General features: G+C 36.7%; 1 protein-coding gene across 1 annotated transcript in view; it reads right to left on the reverse strand.

Moving 5' to 3' along the window:
- The window catches only part of KCNK2 (potassium two pore domain channel subfamily K member 2), a 78,845-nt gene that overhangs the window by 37,128 nt on the left and 18,024 nt on the right, over positions 1-23,693 (reverse strand). The gene's annotated exons all lie outside the window — the stretch shown is intronic.

The raw sequence follows: 23,693 nt of genomic DNA on the forward strand, positions 1-23,693 counted from the left end.
GTCACCTATTTTTCATTTTTAATTTCTTTGCAGGTACAAGCAATCTTTACAATTAAGACTAATACTGGGATCCTAAACAGGGAAAAAATGATCCACCATACATAAATAACTTTTACTGACTTCATAGTTGGCTTCTAGCTACTTATGCGTTGTATCCCTGATTCAACAAAGCAAATAAGTATATGCTCAACTTCAAATGTTTAAATTCATCTCTATTCAGCAAGTATTTAAGTACCTGAAAACATACACATACTGTTAATATATACACCTGCAAAGATGAAAAAACACATACAAATTTTGCCAAATGAAATTCTAAATAGATTTTCTACTGATTTTCAAGTGTTGCGATGTAGCAGATGTCAGTCCTGGAAATCATGCTCTCAGATGCTGTAAGTTAAAACAGAACTTCACACTGTATGTCAGAAATATCTTCTGTTATAACGGTCTTATCTAAGCAAGTGAACAAAGTGCAATTAAAGGACTGCAAATATATTTAAAATCCTTCAAAGAAGCAATAATTATTTTTCTGCTTCCCTAGATTGCAATTTTTAGTGGCTTAAAATTACATAGACATATGGGTTTTTATCTCTGCAGTAGTCTAGCTTCAATTGAAGGCAGTGCAATCTGACCGCCGTACTGCTCATCAGCCTTCTACAGCAGTGGGGGTCACTCCATACAGCTGCTTGTTTTCATCCAAACCCCTTGACAAACCGAGCATCTGAGTTCACAGTGGAGATTCCCACTTAATTCTTTGGCAAAGACAAAAGTCCAAAGATGGGGATATTTGGAAAGGAATAAATTTCTTAAAGGTTTGTGCTTCTAACCTAAAGTTCCTAACAGAAGAGTAATTGAATATAAAATTGTCACCCTGTGCATGATGAAAACCAATAAGAAGATTAGCATCCAGTAGTGCAAAACAAACTCCCAAGTTTGTGGTTTTAGTATGCTAAAATACTTTGGTTTTACATGCCATCTTGCTTTTGAAAAAAGCCAATATGATTGACAGTGGACACAAATTTCAGCAAGTAAAAAAAAAACAAGAACAAGCATTTTCTCCACAACACTTCACTTTTAAATACATAGGTTGTGATTTTTCTTGAACAAAATAGGGAGAATCTTTTGGAAAACTTATCTAACCTGCACATAGAAAAAACGCAAAATGGGACAAAACATTTCATGAGACAGAACAAGTCTTTCAGTTAAAGGACTTAAATTTATGTAGTCCTGCATATCAGTTCACAGAGGGAAAATAAATAAAATGAATATGTATACAAAATGAACCATATGTAAAAATATTTTTCAAATATTTTTGAATACCCTATCCTCCAAAAAACCTTGCCTTTGAACATGAAGAGCTAGTTAGTGTAAACCAATCCATCTGACTCCGTAAACATAGCTTTGTCAGTAAACCTTAAAAAAGAAGCTTCTCCCATTTCATCAAAAGCATGATATCTCTTTGAACAGAAAGACAAGAAAAAACATTTCCTGAATAAAATGATATTGTGTTTCTCCTATGAAACGTTAAAGCATACAGAGATATGGACAGTGCGGTAGTTATGCAATCTAAGGACAGTAAACCTTAATGACTTTTAAAAAGCACTCTTCTAAATATCAGAACAAGACATCTGTATTGCTTTCTTTTCACTCAGTTTGAACAAGGTAAAATGAGCAGCTAGTTTTTATCCAAATATGTAAACAAAATACTATTTCTCCTATTTAATTCATATGGAAGTATCATGGAAAAGATTACTACTCATAAGACATTTCCTAACTCCAGCCTTTTTTGCTTACAGGATCTGATTTTCTAGAGCCACCAGAATGGAATCTAATTGGGACCAAAACTGGGAGAACAGTGAACATTTTTAAAAAACCTACCCAAAAAATCTAAATTCATTTGCTGACACTGTAATTGTTGGATGCCACCGGACACCATTCATTCAAGAGAACGCCATAAAGCTCTGGTTGTAACATAATTAATTTTGTAGCAAGTAATTAAGTTCTTGCAAACTAAAATCTAAAGATTTTTATCTTGATTTTAACCACGGCTTCCTTTCTGGGGCCAGAAATACATGCAAGACCAATCTCTGTCAGTTGGATATCTCACAGTTTCATTGTAGATACAAAAATGGAAAACAATTTGTTTGTTGTTATTTTGTTTTTTCAGCTTAGCTTTGTGACTTTTGGTAGAAAAAGAACCACTAGATGAAGTCTTTTTTTTAAAAAAAAACAAAAAACAAAAAACATACAAACAGCCCATGAATAGATGAAAGCTAAACTATCATATGCCTATTCATATTTCCAAAGACTCGGTGGGATTCATTAGTGTAAGTCTTTTGATTCCCTTCTTTAAGTGATTATGTATGACTTATGATATTTATCACCTGACATTCTGAATTTTTCCACACCGAAAACCTTTAAAACACTCAACTGGCTAATAATGCACAAATGAAATCTCTACTGAATCCCAGGTGTTTAAGTTGAAGTCAAAAGAACTGAAGCACATGGTAATTTTTTTCCCTGAATTGGGCCACAAAATTAGCTGCGTCTGTAGTCCAACATACATCAGTTCCAATCAAAAGGATAAAACTCTGGGACTTATCAGCTTTCCCTACTATAGTTCCTGAAATCAATATAAAGAAGTACCTTAGCATTCAGAGCATAATATAAAATGCATTCTTCTGTGCAAGCCATCATGCAAAAAATGGGAACACCCCCTTACAGCAAGAATTATAAATGAATGAATGGCAATAACAGTTCTCCCAGAAGGAACTGTGGGCATTTTAGATTATTTATTTGGTAGCTAGATACTACAGTGATACATACATTAAAATGCATTAAAATGGTAAATATTCAGACTAGAAGTTTTTTCCAAATATTTCTATGTAAATTTAACTTGCACTCAGTTCTAAAGCAGTATGTTCAGAATGGTCAAAAGAGGTAAAAAATACTGAACATAAATAAATCTGTTGAAAATCAGTGAAATGCCTATGGATGAAACTCATTCTCAAAAGAAATACCACTCCCAAATGCGCTCTTCTAATAGAATAAAATGCTTGCATATGCCTTCTAGTTGAAAGCACAAAAGTAAAGTTGAATGATCCAATGCTACCTTTAACTGGAATAGCCATGATGAAAACAAACAGGCTTAGGAATCACATGAAGTCAGCTTCAGAAAACAGAGAATACACAGAGATTCTACATAATAGCAACCTATTGCTTCCATGTATTTTATTCCATTCATGTAACATACACACACAAAGAGATTAATTAGGTAAAACACATGTGCCTTCCCTTCCTGTTACTCACTTCAAGAAAATTGCCCTAGACACAAGCTCATACTAAATCAAAGTGCTCCAGAAAAACATTAACAGTTATTTTTATGCATGCATATTGGTATATTTATTTAGGTAAGGAAAAAGAGCCTTTCCAAAAGATATCAAGCCTAAGGTTCAAACACTTCAAACATGAACATCACAGTTTTTCTCAGATAATCTCAAAGGTAAATTATTTTTCTGGAGATAGGTATATTTTTCAGATATGTGAATTGATACATAAGTAAAGTTAGGATCATTTTCACTACACATTTAACAAATTATATTGATTCATAAGATAACTGAGGAGGTGATGCCCCTCCCAATTCTCCTAGCACACAACATACTGTGAGCTGCAAATAATGGTACTGAATATTACAGAGTAGAAGAGCTGCTTCTACATATCATACATATTCTTTCCCTGTACTACTTTAAAAAAAAAAACAACTGCATATGACTAAGGCCACATGATGCTACCTCTTCCATCCTGAAGAAGAGCCTACAGATGCTCATTTCACATAGCAGAAGATTTTTGAAGAAATGAATTCTAAATCTGATGCCTGCACTGGAAGAATCCAAACTGTGCTTAAGAGATGCTGGCACGGAGTTTTTTAGTGCAACCTCTATCTTCCGTCAAAAACCAGTGTGTGCCTCAGCTATGTCATACAACTCCGTACTCATAAACTCTTAAAAAACATTGTGGAGCTCTAATAAACTTCTGGCACAAGGCCAGTTTTTCCTACAGCAACTGTCCATCATTCTGATGACCTGAGAATCTAGAAACTGCCACACAAACTGAACACTCAGTTGAACAATTTACTCCAGAAGATACAGGAAGCTAACCAGTTCCACATTTAAATGTCCTCAAAACCAGAAATTTCGTCCAGTGTGTCCTATTCGCACACTACAGCATTTAGCCAACAAGAATGAAGAGAAATGAGTTTGCTCATCAGGGCATTTTAGAGTATTTTAGGATGTAGGCCTGCTTGTAACTATGGTGGAAGACTAGGTTAGAGAAACTGGGCAAGTAGAGAAGAGTGAAGAAATCCTAAACCAAGTTTTTAAGATCAGACAAAAACAAAGTTGAACATTTCTCAAAGTAACTAATATTTCTCTTTTACCATCTCCCTCATTTTACCCTCTACTGCTCTCAAGCTGATTTGCAAACATACTCCTTACAGAATTATTGCCATACATTTGCATCACTTTGCATATGTTTGTATAGTTCAGACCTCTAAGCTGCATAGATACTCTTGGCCTCTGGACAGTCCTGTAATAAGATTAATTAAGAATATAAAGGATAACACAACCTCTACCCTTAAGAGCTCTATGATGAGCAAAATCAGCTATTTAAGTTTCCTCCATGTTATCCATGCTCAAGAAAACCAGACGCTCTGCTAACTCCATTCCTCTTCTTCAGGGAGGCCCAAGTGAGGGTCCTTCTCACAAACTGCATCTTTTTTACCCCCTTATTTCTAAGCAGACAGGCTAGACCTGGATAACTCACCTCCCCTGATTTTACCATCAATATAATTATTTCTGGCTTCAACTTCTACTACTCTCTGTGCTACTTCTTACCTTCTGACATGATGGTCCCTTCCAACCTCAACCATTCTGTGATTCTGTGATGGAGGTAACTGGATCTCATAGCCAAGTGACAGGGGATGTCCTAGCTGAGGAGGCTTGAAATGAGGGAGAATGTCAACAACAGAGAGGAGAAAAAAAAAAAAGCAGAAGTTTTTCTCCCAAGCTAACTGACTTAGCTTCTTTTATTTGCTTCTACACTTCCTTTACAACAGCCTCTTCAGAGAAGTGTGACAAATTAGTGAGCCCTGGGGAAATTTAGCTCCATTAAAACCTCTGTGACCACAAAAAATGAGCTCAGCGTTCAGTGCTAACCTGGAGGCTTGGACCACAGAACAGAGCCTCTCAAAGCTCCTAAGACAATGTCTTATGAAAGCTGGATGTATTTAGTTTTTCCATCAGAGATTTGCCCTGTATAAGCTACAACTCTGCTCAGGGCTCCAAAACCTCCCGAAAAAATCCCTGAGAGATGTTACATAAGACCACACCATGCTCAAGGGGATTGAAAACTTAATATACGTCCCAGATGACTTCTAGTATCACTCAAACCAAAAGTCTTCCCAGACAGTCAAGCATACCTGTCAGTCAGGAGCTGTCTTCTATTAGTCTCCCTCATTTTACCCCCTACTGCTCTCAAGCTGATTTGCAAACACACAGATCTCCTTATTGCCATCAGCTTGCATGCTATGGTAAAAAAGAACAAAACTGCAGAACACAGAGTGCCACAGGACTTCCTTACACCAGATGGGGACGGATCAGGGCAAAGAGGAGGAGGACCAAAGGGGTCATCACATTAGCACCACTAAAACACCATGAGCTTCTGGGTTGCAGAGTCCTGGCGCAGCTATTTGGCTGTGAAACCATCCATTATCCCAGTTCAGACTGGAACTACAGCTACCTGAGGTTATAACTCAGTGTCTGTTCATACACCAGCTGAAGGGACCATTCATATCTTTGCATCCCAGAGAGACATATATATTCAATGGACATCATACCACAGTAACCAAGGTATATCACCTGTATTAGAAGTAACGCTCAAACAACAACCAGAAGGAGATCTTACATACACAATTTACATATGACAGATCTGACTTCTCAGAGCTGGTCAGCTCTATTTGAATTAATTTAAATATAAATCTCTTCATAAGCAAAAAAATGTGAACATATGTTTACTTGTCAGGAGGTGGGAACAGTAAGGGAATATTGAAAAGTACAGCCACATACTGCTTGTAGAGATGCCAGATATTTAAATGACCGTGATGCAAATACATATGTGTAAACATACGTTCATATCCACACATACATATGTTATTTGTGCATTTAGAGAACAGAAGTAGTTAATGGCATACAGTTTTTCTTATACAATTCTTTGCAGCACATGGATGAGTCGTGATATTGTAGTGAAATATCAAGAAGTCTTCACATCCTCACATACGACAAGGCTTATCCTTCTGGAGGTTTTATTCTGCTTCAATGAAGTCCTTTTAACCCCCACTAGCTCTGAGCAAGGTCAGGTAAGTTATGGGAACACTGTGGCGGCCCTACACCATAGCTACCAGGAATTAAATTGTTCCATTTCAGAACAAGCGAGAGAAAATCCCTGAAACCTATCAGTGCAGAAGTACCTTTGTAGGTTGGGCTCTGAAACCTGTCTGCACTGTTAGCTGGCATAGTATATACAGCACTCAAAAAGCAGCAGAGGTCTGAACTCCACATCTGTGCACTGTGGCAAGTCATCAGTTTTGAGCAGTGATTTACTGAAAAGTGTCCAGAATATGAGTGTAGGTGCAGTGGAAGTACATAACAGCTAATTGTTGGACTTGCATGCTTTAAGGAGATTGAAAGTCTGTAAGTCAATAAAAACATTCAATTTCTGTGAAAAACAGAAATTTGACACATAAATGAAAAGAGAAGGAGCGTCAAAGAGGACAGTATCAAGATAGATACTAGATTCTGATGAGTCTAAGAGAGAGAAAACTATAATTTTTGGTTAAATGGTATAAAGAAATATTAAAGACTTTGTAGCCAAGTAACCTAGAAATTACATAGTTTCAGGAAAATTACCTTTAAAATGGACCCTGGTGGCATTCACCCCATTGAAGGAAAAAAAAATACATATTTTTTCCAATGTATTTAAGTTCATTTATATTAATATTATCAGAGTGCCTCACAGGGAACACAGAATGTAATGAGTACAAAAAGATTGTAGAAGCATATGCTACTACCACAGAAAGAAAACTGAAAGTGGAAAAAGTTGGGGTTAGACCTCACTGGACTAGCAAATACTGAATCCATTAATAACACCAGGCACATCTTGTCCTCTCATTCTCAAAATTACTGATTTTTTGCAAGTGTTCTCCAAGGTCCTGACATTCAAAGAATTTCCTCACATTCTTGAAGTTAGGCATCTGCATAGGTATTTTTAAGCTCAGGACCAAACATTTTAACTACATCACGTTTCACACATGCATTATTTTTAAACATTCCTGGATGGATAACATTGCATCCAACTACTGTATAGATTTAATAGTCATATACGTATTCATACATATAATACAATAGCTGTGCTGTCTAATGCTATCAAATCTATTTTGTCTGGCACCTTCTGATTTTAATGTCACTTGAAATTTCTTTGCGCTTTAGTATTTAGACATAATGATAATGCCGTATGAGAAACATTATATATGACATATTCGCTACTAGTGGTTCACAACTGGGCTAACCAATATTGATGGCTTTTGCTATGATGTATTTGACAATCTTGGTAAGGAAAACAGATACCTCTGTTCTTATTTACTCAAGGGACAAGGTGCCAAGTCACCTTTCTAATTGTCCTTTATAGTTACTATATACACCAGGGCCAGAAAAAAAATGTAATCTGGAACCACTTCAAGTAGCAAGTTTTCCAGTAGGCTCACCCAGGACAACTTCATGAGATCCAAAAAAGATGTTGAATGAACTTACAAGTAACCACTGTACAATGAATACTGCACATCTATAAAAACAATGCATTTAAAACAAGTTAGCTCTGTTAATTTCTTTTATTTTCTTCCCTTTTTCCCCCCCCTTTTAGTAACTCAGTCCTTAGCACAGAGCTCAGCCCTTAGCACACTACACACAGGATATCTTAGCCTGGCCCAATATCAGCAGAACTAAATAATTTCAAAATGCTTCATGACAAAAAGACAACAGCTTCAAATGGCATCACATGCTGTCTCAAAGCCCCTCCCTCACTGAGATTCAGACTGCAGCTTTCCCTTCCAAGGTGCTCTGTTGGTTTGGCGGTTATTTTTCCAGGTGAGTTCAGAGAGGGACAGGTGGAGATGGAAGCAAGAAAGGCATGTGTAGATGAAGCTGAGATGAAAAGGTTGTAAGAAAAAGATGAGGAGAAAAGGAGAGAAAGTGCTGGAGCAAACAGCCAGCCAGCACAGGATGAAGAATGTCCCTTGGATTTCTGGACAGCTTAGAGGAACACCCCAGATTTGATCCTTGTGGTAGGTATCTCCTCTTTGCAATTCCTCCCAAAGGCTACAAGCCAGGAAGAGGCATAACACATCCCTAGAGCTGGAATATACTCGACTCCATTCTGTGTCCAGTGGTCCCTCAGTAAAGCATTCACTATCCTAGCTGGTTTTTCATCTTCTCCTACCATGTTTCTGGTGTTAGTTAATAAGCAGATTTCTGTGGGAGCATTTTCATGGAGCAGGAGGATGGCAGTTGAACTTTCCCGTTCTGTCTCTGTGTGACTGCTTAGCAACATGCTGTTCTAACAAGCATCTGGTAGTCTTTCACATCTTCCAACAGCCTTAATTTCTCTATCCCATCATTAGAGATAGGTGCTTTAAGTAGATCAGAGGAATTTATCTTTTGCGAAATCCTGAACTTTCTGGAAGCATATGAGGATGAGAATGAAGTTCTATCTTTACATCCAACATACGAACCATCTTATGATTGCAGGCGTGGATGACCAAGGGCAAGCTGCCATAATATATGTACTGCGTTTCTAAACCACATCACAGTATGTAGTCTCAAAAAAGGTACATCCCTTCATGGCATGCAAAGGTGCATGTGAACTGGTGCATAGATCCTGGCTGGCAGGGAACTCACACATGCCTAAAGTGGGCAAGCTACCTTAATGATGGATAACATTATACATACATAGATATATCTATATACACATACACATCAAATATAGGGCGGACAAAGCATCACAGTGTAAAGCTACCGACTTAAACATTATAGGTCAGTTACTGCTGAAGTCAAATACAAAACTTCTTGATGCCGATGAGAGATGAAAACTCATCCTGTCCCCAATCCCTGTTTCATTGTTAGTTATAGGAGCGAGCCCTCATGTTCCTTTCTCTGCTCCCTGCCTCTATTCCCTATCTTGGCTGCAGAGCACAGGACAGCCTGTCAGTCTCTAAAGCGGAAGCTGACGTAATACAAAATATTTTCTTGATTGATAAGTAATTTTAACTGCTTTGTTACCTTTCATGAATTATACCTCTAAATTTATTCTAAACCTCACTTCTTGTTTTCAGCATAATGCGGGAAGAATGCTTATTTCTAATCTGTCTTTACAAGTTACTACTCACGGAGAAACATTGGAGAACCACAGCTACTGAGGTGTTCTAAATATCAAACATGAAACATGGTGAAAAAAAGAAATGAGAAACATGGTGAAAAAAAGAAATGAGTGGCACAGATGGGTGTCTACATTTCCACTGTCAGTGCTGTACCTGATATTTGTAAGATCATTCAGCAGCAGATCATTATGGAAATCTCATTTTAAAAATTAACTGAGAACAATGAACATTTTAAAAGGACTACTACAAGAGCAGGGACATAAGTCTCTGATCATCTGCAACATGGTTCAAACATTTCATAGAAGGGCATAATAATAGTGCTGCTATAGTCAAGATTGTGCAAGAATATAAGTGGGGTAAGACAATAGAGTGAGGTAATATTTTTTATTAGAGCACGTGATATAAATAGAAAAACAATAGTATTTGGGGTAAATGAGGCCTTACTCAACTGGGCCCCAAAAGCTTATCCATTCTTCCAACTGTTTGAGTTGCTTTAGTAAAAGATACTGCCTTTCCCTTCAAATCTTGCCTCCTTTTACAAAAAAAAGTAATCACCCTTTATAGAATTCTATTCATTATAGTCATTTCTCTCCATAATAAAATGCTGTGGTTTTATCACTATGTGATAAGACTTACTCATTAAAGAAGAAATCCCTAGAATGCAGATAACACATACTCTTCAAGCTTTTTAACAGATCACCAAGAAATACTGTTAGCAATATTTCCTCAAACTACTACTGTCTATTGCTTCGTACAACCACTCTCTGGTATATGAACTGCCTTCACTAGAATGATCTGAGAATTGAATTTAAACAAATTTAAATTTAAATTAATTTAAGAACTACCCAGTTTCTTTCCTGTCCACATCTACTTCTCCTTCCCTATTACTGCTCTTAATACTTTTTTTTTTTTTTTTTTTTTTTTTAACTCTGTAAAGCTCTTTAAGGGAGAGGGTAGAGTACCTGTCATACCACATTACCTTGTAGGGTCAAGTTCAGTACTGCTGGGGGCAATTGTCAGCGCTGGTTACTTCAAAGGATGGCAGAACATGACATGACATAATGCACTTCTCTTATTGTGCCATTTAAACTTAAAGGAACTATACTCCTGCCTGTTCTTTGCATCATTTTTTAATGAAACAAAAAGGCCGAATTTACAATTTTAAATTATCATTTCTGGTATAAACGCTAAAACATCAAGTTCCAAGACGGCCATCTGCAACTCCTGCAATTTCACCCTTCTAAATAAAGCATGATCTCTGCAACACCCTTTGTTCTTTTGTACTAAAGAGATCTACTGCACAAAGTCTCAGACAAATTGATAGTGGTGCATGAGATTCAGTTTTCTCTCACTCTCCCACTGAAGCAGTCCATGAGACCACTTGTTGTTCCCACAAATATGTGAATGAAAATAAAAAAATGTTGGTATCTTGCCCCATATACTAATCTGAAGTCAACTGGTTTAGTAGAAGGATACAGAATTTTTTTTTCCTCTTTCTGCCAGTGCTACAAAAAACACTCTATTGGTAATACAGCAGCTTCAGAGACACCTATAAATCTATCTATTTAACAAGAGATCTAGCAGTGAAACCTTTAATCCTTGCATTTCAGTATCCTAATTCATATCTAAAACTATGTTGAGATTAATATCCTACTAGTTCCAACTGCTCAGTTATAGAGCGTGTGCATTTCTGACTCATTTCCTCTCCACTTATGGCTGCAGAACCATGCTGGCTACTGTTCCTTTCACCAATCATAAAAAACATAGATTTAACATTGCAAAACAAAAACACAGAACAAGAGTACAGAATAATGAATCCTCCAAAATTTCACTGACCTATAGTGGATAAAAGTGATTACAAGTTTAGCTGAACATTAAATCTGTATTTCATATTTGTATGTAGACATAGAAATTTTGAACAATTTAACAGCAATGACTAATTAGCAGTGGAAAGTTGAGAGAGGGAACAATTATTTTGCATGTGGTCCTTGCAAGAGCAGATTCAAAAGCTATTTACTAAGAACAATATATTAATAAGAATCTGTCATGAGTCATTACCAATTTATAGATCTCTCTTCATACAGATGATCTACGAAGCATCTCACAGCAAAATAAGGTATTTCAGGCAAATGCAAAACTAAATTACATTTTTATGTAGCCTAAGAAAATATCACTTCAGGGCTTAGTTGAAGCCCAATAAATCCCCTAATGAGACACAAAAAAATTAAAAATTCTTCAGTCTTGATGGTCCATAATGGAACAGTGAATCAGATAATGGACTCTGGTTCTGGTAAGCACATTTTCTCTGACCAGTGCTTAACCAGACACTAGACAGACATATGGTCAGAGAAGTTCTCCTTTCTCAGGCTTTTACAGTCCAACATGGAGAAGTGTTTCCAGCTCCTAGTGTATCTCCTTTCACATGCACCATTCTTTTTGTATCAGGGAAAGAACAGAGCAAGCCAGAGAGCAAAAGTTTGTCTCCAAGAGCACCTCAACAGCTCCGGGTCCACTAACACTGCCTGAATTCTAGCAAATGTAGTCCCCTGTACCCATTCTTCCAAGCAGCTCTCATGGTTCTTCATCAAGAGCCTGAATGCTGATTTTTGCAAATAATCTGTGCTTTTCTGATTAGAGCAAAGTTTGTCAAACTGTGGTGCAATAAAAGAATGAATTAAAACCTCCAGGTCAGCTTCAAGAGAAGAAAAGTCGTAACCCAGCAGTGATGCATTGCTGACACTGAATGCATTCCAGCATATTGACGCCCAAATCTACGACTACCCTCAAACTGCCAGCAGGTCAAACTGATATGATTTTAGAGTGGGTAACAACAATATGTAATCAAAGACCATTTTAAGCTATTAAAACTACGGAAGTTATTTATTTTCCACAGGGAATACCTCAAATACCATGCAAATGTTATCTACTTAAAAGGCGAAGTTCTAATGGCTCTAATAGCCTCTGCCATTACTATATCTTATTTAACTAAAATATTATAAAGTGAAATAAAATGATCAACCATTACATTGAAAATAATGTTTCAGTCTTCTTGAATATTAGGGGTTTTTTTTAATTAGTGTTCAAATATCATGTAAAATTTACACTACATAAATTGGAAGAAGTATTAATCCTTAATCTCTGGGAACACTGATGTAGGAATTATTTCCTGGTTCCACACTAGGAAATAAAAATTAGCAATTTTAGCTGTATATTGTAAAATATTTCCTTAATGTGTCATCAGTTAAAGTGAACAATACAGACACTTGGGATACTTGATCATGTTGTTACCTCTATGACCCAAAATACTTGTTTATTTAGATCAAAAATTCTTTAAAGTAAGACAGACAAAAGAACACAGCAGCAAAATGAGCACAGCATTGAATGGCAAGCACCATGCTGGTCCCACAATCATTTGCTGTGATGTATCACACAGCAAAAAGCCTCAAAGGCCTGTGAACTGAAGTCATCCATCCATGTTTTTTCTGTTAAGTATTTTGTGCCATACTACCCAGAAAATGCAGGTAAACCGAGCAAGTCATTAGTAATATATAGCCCAATGGACGTAATTTAAGAATGAAAGTCTGCAAAAAACTACAGGTTGACCAATAGCTCTCACTATGACTAATCCTAGGGGTTGGGGGGGGGGGCGGGACAACTAAAATAGTCTGATTTTGGACAAGAAGAAACAGCAAGTGTAGGTAAGAGGAGCATATCTCCTTTCTATCCAGTCTCCCAAGATGGTGAGAAGTTTTCATGGATTAACAAAATACTAGAATGTAATACAAAGGATCTAGTCCTGCAAGTGTTTATCTTTACCAAAAGAAAACTTTTTTGAACTAAAGTAAGTTGTACAACTAACATCAGGGACAGAAAAGAGTTTATTTGCTAGCTCCCCAAGTGGCAAATATTGTCAAGACATTCCTGAGAAGTATTTAATTCAGATTATATATCTGGATAAATGAAGTAAGAAGGAAAATCTATAAAGCAGGAGTTGATGACAGCAATTATCCAAGTTAAAGCTGGAGTCTGGCTATCAGAGCTGAGAGCAGACCACAGAGTGAAGTGCCTAATTCTTCCATTTGGTTACACTTTCAGTCACCTTTGTGACATTTTTGGAGATAAGAACCACCTTCAATGTTTTCCAATATCATCATCCTTAGCCAGATACAGTCTTAATATTGGTTACTAGAATTTAAATATACATTTAAACTGAGAATCTCACTAGAGTATCTCAAACAGAAAAGAATAGCAAGTGCTGTGGAATGAAAAAATGCAGTTACATTCAAAGCAGGAAAAAAAAGAATAATCAAACTAAAAAAAATTTAGCCTTGGTGGATTTTCTATGGTATTTTAATTCTCAGAACTGGAATGCTTTTTCTTGCTCAGACTGCTTGATACTTCTTGCTTATTCATCTAAATATTAAAGTAATACTTACATATCCACTGTATCTGAGCATACTGAATTACACTGATTTCAGGTGGAATGTCTGACTTTGAGTAAGGATCACTGCAGGTGACGGAGATCTAACTGGGTCTATGATTACCCATCATATTCTTGTCTGCCAAGTGAGGCTTGAATTTACAGTTTGTATGGTTACTTCATACGGGCATCTTTACTGTAAATGTTTCATAGCAATGTCTTTTCTTCAACTGTGCAGTACTTGGCATTCTCCAGGCCCTGGTTACCAGAACAGCAAAAAAACATCAGAATTCCACACCAGCGCTGGAAAAGAGAGAAAGCACGTCTCTAGTGAAGTTCCAACAGTAACACTACTTGGAGATTTGTCCCCACACAGAGCCTTAATAAAAGCAAAAGATAAATGCTAACCTCTTAGTAATATCAAAGAGTATTTCTAATTACCTCTCTTAATAAAATTCAATCTGAGATTGCCTTAGCAAGAATAGGATGACTTTCAGAAAGTAAAATGGCTAGAAGGAAAAAGATGTTATTTTTCATCCTCCTCCTGCACTAGTCCAGGCTAAAATTTTAACTAATAGTACTCTATACAAGAGTACTTAGAGAAAAAGAGCAACTCATCATGTACAGTTTTACAGGCTGTTTTATTATCCCACATATTTATTTTTAGCTACTGTGTAGCAGGCACTTGTCTTTCCTATATTCCCCACACACACCTGGAAAGGTGTCTTCATTGGTCAACTTCAGCATGACCAGAAAAGGGCAGATAATGCAAATACGAGATTTTTCTGTGCTATCACCTAAGCTTTGTGTTTCATGAGTCTTTTTTTACCACCAACTATCAATTCACAAGTGTGTTCTGCAAATGTCTCCTTTACTCCCAAGTGAAAAACTGAAGTCATCAGAATACCCAACAGTTCGGTACACTTTGGTACCCAACGATTTCACTTGCATTAGCAGTCCAACTCGTAGTTTTTAAAAATTTTTCTGTCTTCACTTGAAGCATTGCATATGCAAATTATCTGTATTTTACTGTACAAATAAACTTTTCTACCAGAAAATCTGGATTTCTATCCCACACTGAGATCTGAGCAAATCAAGCCTTCAGCTACCTAGATCTTTGCTTACTATCAGACCTATTGACGCAGAACTTGCAAAAAGGATAACACTAGAAGGTGAGATTTTTCCAAAGCACCAGAGGATTCAAGACAGCAAAAGACTCACTGAAAAAAGTTAATGGATTTTGTTAATTTCCCCTTTGCCTTTATTTCTACCCAGCTTCCCCTTTGATTTTTTCAGTTGTTTTTTTAATGGAACCAAGCTGCTGGCAATAATGTGAGAACTATAAAATAGAGCTCTCAGTGTATAAAAAAGAAATACTTTTATAAAATGCTAATGTACTATAGTGATACTTTAATGCTATTTTATTTCATAATGCTGGTGGCACAACACATCAGATTTTATACTACCAGCAGATGATTTTTCTTCAAGAAATCTTTAAGCCCTTCTAGGCTGTCAATCTGACTTACTCTTCATATTCTTTGCAAAAACTGTAGTTATCTTTTAAATATCATTGAAATAGAATCCATCAGCTTAAGAAGTACTATTTCATATCAGGTTGTATAAGCTTGACATTTTTGATGCCATGTGTGTCTTTGAAACAGCGACTGAAAAGCATTTTTGTAACTTCACAGAACTAAGTTCTGTCCTGTGCTTCCCCAGCTACATCACTAAAATAAAAAATAACAAAGAAAACAGGTGTTCTTTGTACTGTTTTATGCATTCAAGAGGTTGCCACACATCATGGAGAAATGCAGTGAAACTGAACTTGCATTTTAGTATCATGTTGACCTAAAACAAGCAGCCTCAAGCCTGAGGTAATCCTCACTTCCAAATGAGCAACAAATTGATAAAATATACATTAGAATTATACCCTTATTTATTGTCCAGTTCCTTGCACATCTTTTTAAACATTTCTCTGATGCAGGTACCTTCCCAACCCAGACGCAGCCTAAGAATCTCCTACTTTTGTGGTCCATTTGGCAAGGACACTGTGTAAAGCCAGCTCAGGACTTAGGTGACAGCTACTAGGGATGTTACAGCCAGCTTGCAAACACACACCTGAGCAAAGAGGGAGCTATGCTGACCCAGTGGGCCTTTGCTTCAGCAGGTCCTAGATCTCCAATTCGGTACCATGCTGGACAATCCAGACCCAGCTATTCTCTGTGAGCACTAGCCACTGCCCTACACGTATAGGGATTACATTAGGCAGGCTCTCATTGCTCATAAACCAATATGGCATTGGCCAGACTTCACCAGACTTGTAAAACTGCTCAGTAGGAGATTCTCAGTTTTTCAGAGCCCAGGACTTGTGCTAAAGGCATCTAAGTAAGGGCCTTACTGTCAAAGGTGATCAGTAGGCAGGAACTCCAGTTGAGACAGCTTCATTTTCAGAAGAGGCTACTGCCCAAGACACTGACATTATTTTGTTAGCTTCCCAAAAGTCTGGCTTTGATTAGGGCTGCCATTCTCTTTTTAAAAGCTGGTCCTGTTTAGCAACTCAACTAAACAGTAAGTGCAAACAGCTGTGAATAAAGCAGCCAGGATGGTAAACAGTTTAACATGGTCAAAGGGGAACTTACCAATAGATCGTCCTGGGGGGAGAGAGATACTATGTACAGGTGCTTTTGTTTTGACCTCTAAACCCTACGCACACACAGTGACTCAAAGGCTCCAATTTTGTTATTTGCTTACTAGAAATAAAGCACAAAACATTTGCTTTTTTTCTGAATTTTCTTTGAAGATCCCAAATCCTTTGTCTCTGTTTGTTTACAGGATTTGAGATTCTCATGGTTAGTTGCACCACTCCTCATGCAATTACTAAAATAAACAAAAAGGGAAGCAGGAAATAATTTCACTCCTACAAGCGGTCTGCAAACAATGTAACTATATTCAGCAGTTCTTCCCAGTAGCCTTTCCTTTGTTGATATAAACAAGCTCTTGCAACTTGGAATTAAACTGGACATGACAAAGAGGCTCAGAAACTCTAGACTGATTAGCTGGTGGCAAGAAATCTAAATAAAGAAAACAAAATCCAGTTCCATTAGCACACGAGCATTAACAGAGTAAGCTGTGAAAATTTCAGTGCTCATTTGCAGTGTAAATTGGAGAATGTGTCACAATTGACAATTTGACATTTTTCACTCCACAGCAAGACTTCTGCAGAACTGTGCTCTGCATAGTCTGTTGTTTAGGAAATTATGGAAGGTGCAGAAGAATGATGGAAAGCTGCATACCTAGCAATCAGTTTTAACACAACTTTTTGCTAATTCTGAGGAGAAAAGAAAAGATTAAAAAGTCAGAATGTGCAAGCACATCAAAGTGCAAAAATGGTCCGTCTTCCTCCTCCTCCCTTTGCAAGGTTCAATCATCAATAAACACCACACCAGCATAACACTATCAGAGCTGCCCAGAAGTTTATCAATGAAAACAAAAGGATATTTTGAAAAAAACAATTTTTAATGAAATCACATCCATGTTGAAAAACATTCCAGATGGCTGGAAAAATATTCCAGAACATAAACTTATTTGGAAACTCAGTTTTACAAGAAATGTAAATACTTAATATTGCTCTGAATCAGGACTAAAAGAACCAAAATGTGTGAAAAAGATCAGTGCAAAAAAAGATACGATAAGTGATACGAAATGTCATTGATGCTACCACCTTCCCTGAAGAGGCAACATCCCTTTATAACAAAGTTTCCTCTCCAGAATACAGAATTCATCAGGTCAACAAGAATTCCTTTGTACATTCACACTACTAAGAGGCTACATCACCCTAAGCTTTTCTAATATAGCTAACAATTTAAAGTTACAATACCACCTGAAATAGCTCATCCTTTCTATTATGAGTGTGGCCCACAGAACATACAAGTGCTTGTGCTTTACCAGGTGCTTGCGTATCAAAAAGGGGCTGGTAGAAAAAATTAGCACATATCTATGTAATTAAAGCTGAGCTGTGTATCACCAAATAAACTCACAAGTGGCTTGACTTTGGGCAGCACAAGGAATCTTGTATTTCTCAACTTTCAGGGGAAACCTTAACCTTAAGTATTCTGGGCATGTCCTGGCAAAACCTGGCCCTCTCCTTCTCTTAGTCTCAGTCTTTTTGATTGGGGAGGCTCAATTTCTTTTCTCTGATTTGCCTATTCAATTCACGTTTTTTCTGATATACAAGCTCTCATTCCCTGTATCTGAACTCTTCAGCTGGTATCATTTCCTTTCAGCTTTTCACCATAGTCCTTCCTCCACCAGACCACGGTTCCAGGTTCTCTACCTGCCGGCAGTCTTATCCCAATCTATTACTTTTGAAGCCTGAACAGTCCAATAGTTGTTTCCTCAGCATTCAAGTCAGATAAGCCCTGTTTCATATTGCCTGAACAAATAGAGGAGAAAATAGAGGGCAATATACTCTTTACTCACTGGTCCTGGGAGAAATAAGTGCAGAGGAAATCTTGCTTAGTCTCCATTGTCCTGGGAGAGAACATACTCAGTACAGATGAAATATTTGGAGAATTCAGTTGCCAAATCCTAACAGGTCTCTGCAGAGCATGAGTGAACCCCTATTTGTCAATTGCTAATAACTGGGTCAAATTCAGACACTTTTTTAAAGGAGCAATAAAAAGCAAAGGAGAAAAACTAAAATGGAAAAAAGAGAGACTAAAACGCTATTTTAACTCTCATGTCTTCTGTAAGAACTGCAGTGTGGAGATGGGAAGGTAAGCATAACACTGACCTAGAGGAAGGATTGAATTCTGAAGAAATCTCAGTTTTTGGGGTTTTTTTAGAAAATAGTTCTTTCTGTTGACATTTGATCAGATGAGATATACATATTTAAAAACATAACACATTTTGAGGGATGATATGAAATCACTGTAAGACAAACAGAAGGTTTTTGTGGAGTCCTCTACAAAGTAAGAGATGGAAGGAACATTTCCACCCCATTACCTAGTGATCTTATTAACGTGTCTCTCATTATCACATTTTCACAAATCTTAACTCTTAGCCACATTGTCTCTGCAGTGCTCTGCAGCTGGTCTTATCAACTGGTTATCTTCAGCTTTCCCCCAGAAATACCCATATGGGAAGCTATATGAAATCTGGATACACACCCCAGCTGTTAGTGGAGGATATGATCCATGACTCTGCCTTAATGATACCTTACCTGTTGCTTTGGAAAGGGAACCAAGGAAGATTATTTTGAGTTGAGGAGCCTTTGGAAAAACAGGTCCTCAAAAGCCATGTACTCCAATGTCCACCATGTAACCAATACTGTTTAAGTAATAGGCCCATGCAGATTTCAATGACAATTTGATGGGAAAAATAACATATCAGAATATTCTTTAGCCAAATATATTTTATGCTATTTATTTTTAGGAGATTTTCACCAACCCCTTCCTCAGTCACCTGTGCATTTGCTTGCTTTTCTCTCCTCCCTTTCAAACATACAAGCTACAAAAATCCCAGCATCTATATTCAGGTAGGCAAATTGCAGCAATCTTTTGAAATGAATTTTTTATGTTCAGCCTTAACTGCTTCCACTTTTATGTTCATCCTTGAATGCCTCTACACCGAACAAAGGTAAACTGCCTTCCAGAACATTTTTTGCTCCAGTGGTCCATGGACCCTTTGGTGTATGTGGGTTACTTCTATGGAAACCACAAAAGGTGATTAATAAAGGCCTAAGTTCTCAGCATAGGAGTCCCTAACTCCCCTGCAAAATTTTAGGGGCCTGCTAATTGAAAAAAGGTTACAAACAGTATTCTAGATAATATGAATGTCTTCTTTTGTTGGGGGGAAGTTTGGGGGAAAACTTGAGGATGTAAAGTTGAATTTTTTAAGAAGGTTGTTACTGTTTCTGTTTTACTGAAAATTATGTGAAGAAGCACAAGAAAAGCTGAGCCAAACTCTTTGTTATTTTGTGGCACAAAAAGATGCAAGAAAAAGAAAACAATGGTATCACAAGTTTGTGATACTTCTTACTTATCTGAGCTAAGGAAACAAACTTTTTAACATCATTTGTAATCTTTTATCTTTATAATGATTATCTGATATAATAGATAATACATTTGGTTATCTACAATACTTTTATAACAGCAAACATACATTTTGTGCATTCTAGTTATCAACACATTATTATGTTACTTCATATCTCAGAAATGCAGTGAAATTGTGCCAAAAGAGACAGATTTGGACAGATTTAGCAGGAGGATTTTCTTATTGAGTCAAATGAGTAAGCAATGTAATAAGACTTTTTAAAATGTCCTGACTGCACAAGAAAAGCCTGTGTTCAGGCAGTGGGAAAAGGGCAGAAAAGTATTCCTCACAGTGAAATTGCATTTAAACCTATATGTGCCATTGTTAAATATTATTTCTACTATTTGTCTAATTGTGATGCTTGAAAAAGCCACTGCAGACTGGCTGGAATAACAGCAGAAATAATACAGCTATTATTGAGAGGAAGACCTATAGGAATCTAGTGGAGGTTTTCATGACACTGTTTCTGACATATTTATGTGCTGAGACAGCAGTCATTTAGGAAAAAGACCACTAAGCTGAAGGTCTACCTCTTTTTTTCATTTTCCTGGATGCAAGCTCAAGCTTGGAGCAAGAGAGGTCTCCTTTCGTACTCTCTTGCCAATAGGAAATTTTCCCAAGACCTAGAATATAAGCTGCTGGGGGCAGGGAGGCGTGGGCTGTGGCTATCTGCCCACTTCTGAGTTAAACTTCTTACTGAAGGAATGACCTAAAGGATAAAAACATATGTGGAGAGGCAACAATGAAACTTCAGAATAAAAAGAGGTGAAAAAAGGATTATCTACCTCTTCCTCAGCACCGTCTCCAGCTTTATGATTGAGTTTCCATTTTTTCTTGCTTTCCTTCCAAACTTTTCAACCCTCTTTTTTCTTTTCTTTTGGCATGTGGTCTTGGAATAGAACTAACTGAAAAATGGCATTGTCAGGTAGCAAAAAGAGGATCCTTTGTGTTTTGCAGCATCCACAGTACTGCAACAATATTTGTTATAAGCAATTTTAGTACTTCCATCTCCACCTCTTATCCCTTTTCCCTCTCAAGGATTATCTGAAACTGTGTTCCATGTGTACAGGGTAACACATCTTTGCTGAGATGAGCCATATTTGTTCTAAAAGCATATCCACAAATGAGAACACCTAAGCAAGCCAAATCCAAAACTGTCAAGGTTCCTTCTTGAACCAAGTTTTATTTTGTTGTACCGTAATAAATGCAAAGCAAAAGCCAACCCACTCAGATATAACAAAAAAAGCTACAAAGGATCTTTTCTACACAGAATCTTGTGAAATTGTTTGACCCTGATCTCTCAACTAAATCCACTTCTCAGGAAAGATCTAACAGCAGTATGACAGACTATGTTCTGTTAAAACAGAGTTTATTAATTTTATAATACATATCATTTATTGTCTAACATTAAGGACTATAAGAGAATAAAAAAAAAGTTGTTACATAAATGCCAAATCATGCTTTCTCTAGTGTTACCTTTGCTTTTGGTAACTGGCTTCTAACTCAATAAATCTGCATGTCCCCGTCAGACAGCCTTTCATCAGCCTACATGAGGTCCAGTACAACAAGAAAGCTGTCAGTAAAACTAGAGATGGTTCTTGACTGCAGCCAATAGCTACCAAAATACACGATCAATATTTTTCACTAAAATGCTTACAGGTATTGCAATAAAATGATGACATTGTAAAAAAAATAACTTTTTGCTTAGGCAAATACAATACTAATTGCTATATTTATTATTCCTTCTCACCAGGGACCAAATATTTCTGAGATGCAAGATAATCCATGGGGTTGTTTTTTTTGAAAAAATTTCAAGTGGAACTATCATTAAAGAAAGGTTTGGGAAACACTATCCATAGACAAACTATTGGTTCCAATTGAATTTCTTGCATTCTGAGATATCACCAGGAGTGTGGGGTAAAGGACACAGTAAAATTATTCTCATAAGAGGTTTGGAAAGGTAGAGAATCTGCTGCAACACTGGAAAGCTATCATTTTCTGTAAATGGTAATAATTCTGTTTTCCTCTATTCAAGGACTTATTTGAGGTATATAGTCTCAAGGACAAAATATTTATAAATTTTATTCATATTTATAAAATCAGTTTTACAAATTACTTCCATAAAGTCATTTTTATATATTTATAAGGTCATGTCTTGGTCCATAGAGAATATCTGTAGTGTTTGACTGAGACTTATGAAAACTCTCTGGAGATGCTCATAATCTGCATTTTTAGTCTCTTGACAATTTAAAATATCAAGTTATATGGCAGCCATATGCCCTCAGATTGGAAGGAATGCCTTCATTATCTAAAGGTTACTCATATACGAAGAGAACAGATATTACAGTGTAGTTTCAAAACACAAAACCACTTGATGATATGTAATTATATAAAGAATAAGAGAAAACACACCCAACAGTTCTGCTCATCACCATTTTCCTGGGGCAGTCACAATTCTGAAGGGTTTTCACGACAGCTCCGCTTCCTGACATACTGCAAGCACTGTGAACCATCAGGAAGATGGCTTATACAGGTAAGACAATGTCAAACATATTAAAGCATCGATGTATGCCGGCAGTCCTGGGGTCCTAACAAACAAAGCTCCAAACTGTAACCTGCTAGGAGTTTCCCATCGGAAACGTTCTCTGATGAAAAACACAGTATTCCAAAGCCAAAATATTTTACAGATTTTCTACCTCTAGATTTTCCCAGTTTTCTGTCATGAAATCTGACATAGAATTTAGAGTGGTCTATGGTGATCTGACTCTGACTACTATAGTTTGCAGAAATGACCTGAAAGGTTAATTTTCAAATATATTTCCTACCGGGTTTTCTTGCCTCTCATGAAGAGTGGATCTGAGGCCTGGATCCCTTTACAGATCCCCTTCTCTCCTCTAAGCAGGATTCACACATGTTTCACTAGAATCAGGTCGCTAACCTAAATCAGGAAACTTTTTGATTAGAAAAGCCTTGAAATTTTTTCTAGAAATGAAATAATGAAACAAAATGTTCCATTGTTTTAAAATAATTTTTTGAATCATTTAATTCCCTGAACATATTTCATAGTTTAACTTTTTATCCTTATTTGGAACTGAAACAAATGCTGAAATACAGTCATTCTCCACAAGACTGTGGATATTTACTTATTTTCAATAATATGCTTTGATTAAGTTATTCTAAAATGTAAGAAATACATAATTTAGAAACAAAACATAGTCTACTGCAAAAGATATTGATCAGTTTTAATAAATATGTATCTTTAGAATAGAAGTTAAATTTACGATGTAAAGTTTAAGCTATCAGAGGAGGATAATGTAAGGCTAACTAGCTCTCCTTTCAAGGCTGTTGTTTTTGTTGGCCTAATCTGATAAAAATTTACGTTTTTCAATACTTGTTTTTTATTACCTTGTGGGTCTGATGGTGTGAAATCAATATGAGTTTGTTGTGAGGTCAGAGTTTCACTTTTTGTTTTCACTAAACCTGCATTTTAGTCACTCTAGATGTGAAAGAAATATTGCACAAAGACACAGTATTTACACATATAAATAGACCTGTGTATACACAAACACACAAAAAATAAATATAGCACACACTACCTAAAGAAAGAACAAAGGTACATAAAACACTTGAAGAGAACATCCCCTTCCTTAACAATAAGCATATAAATATTACATAAAGGTAACCATTGTAACAGTGCTA

The sequence above is a fragment of the Apteryx mantelli genome, chromosome 3, assembly GCF_036417845.1.
Source record: "Apteryx mantelli isolate bAptMan1 chromosome 3, bAptMan1.hap1, whole genome shotgun sequence".
Lineage (NCBI taxonomy): Eukaryota > Metazoa > Chordata > Aves > Apterygiformes > Apterygidae > Apteryx > Apteryx mantelli.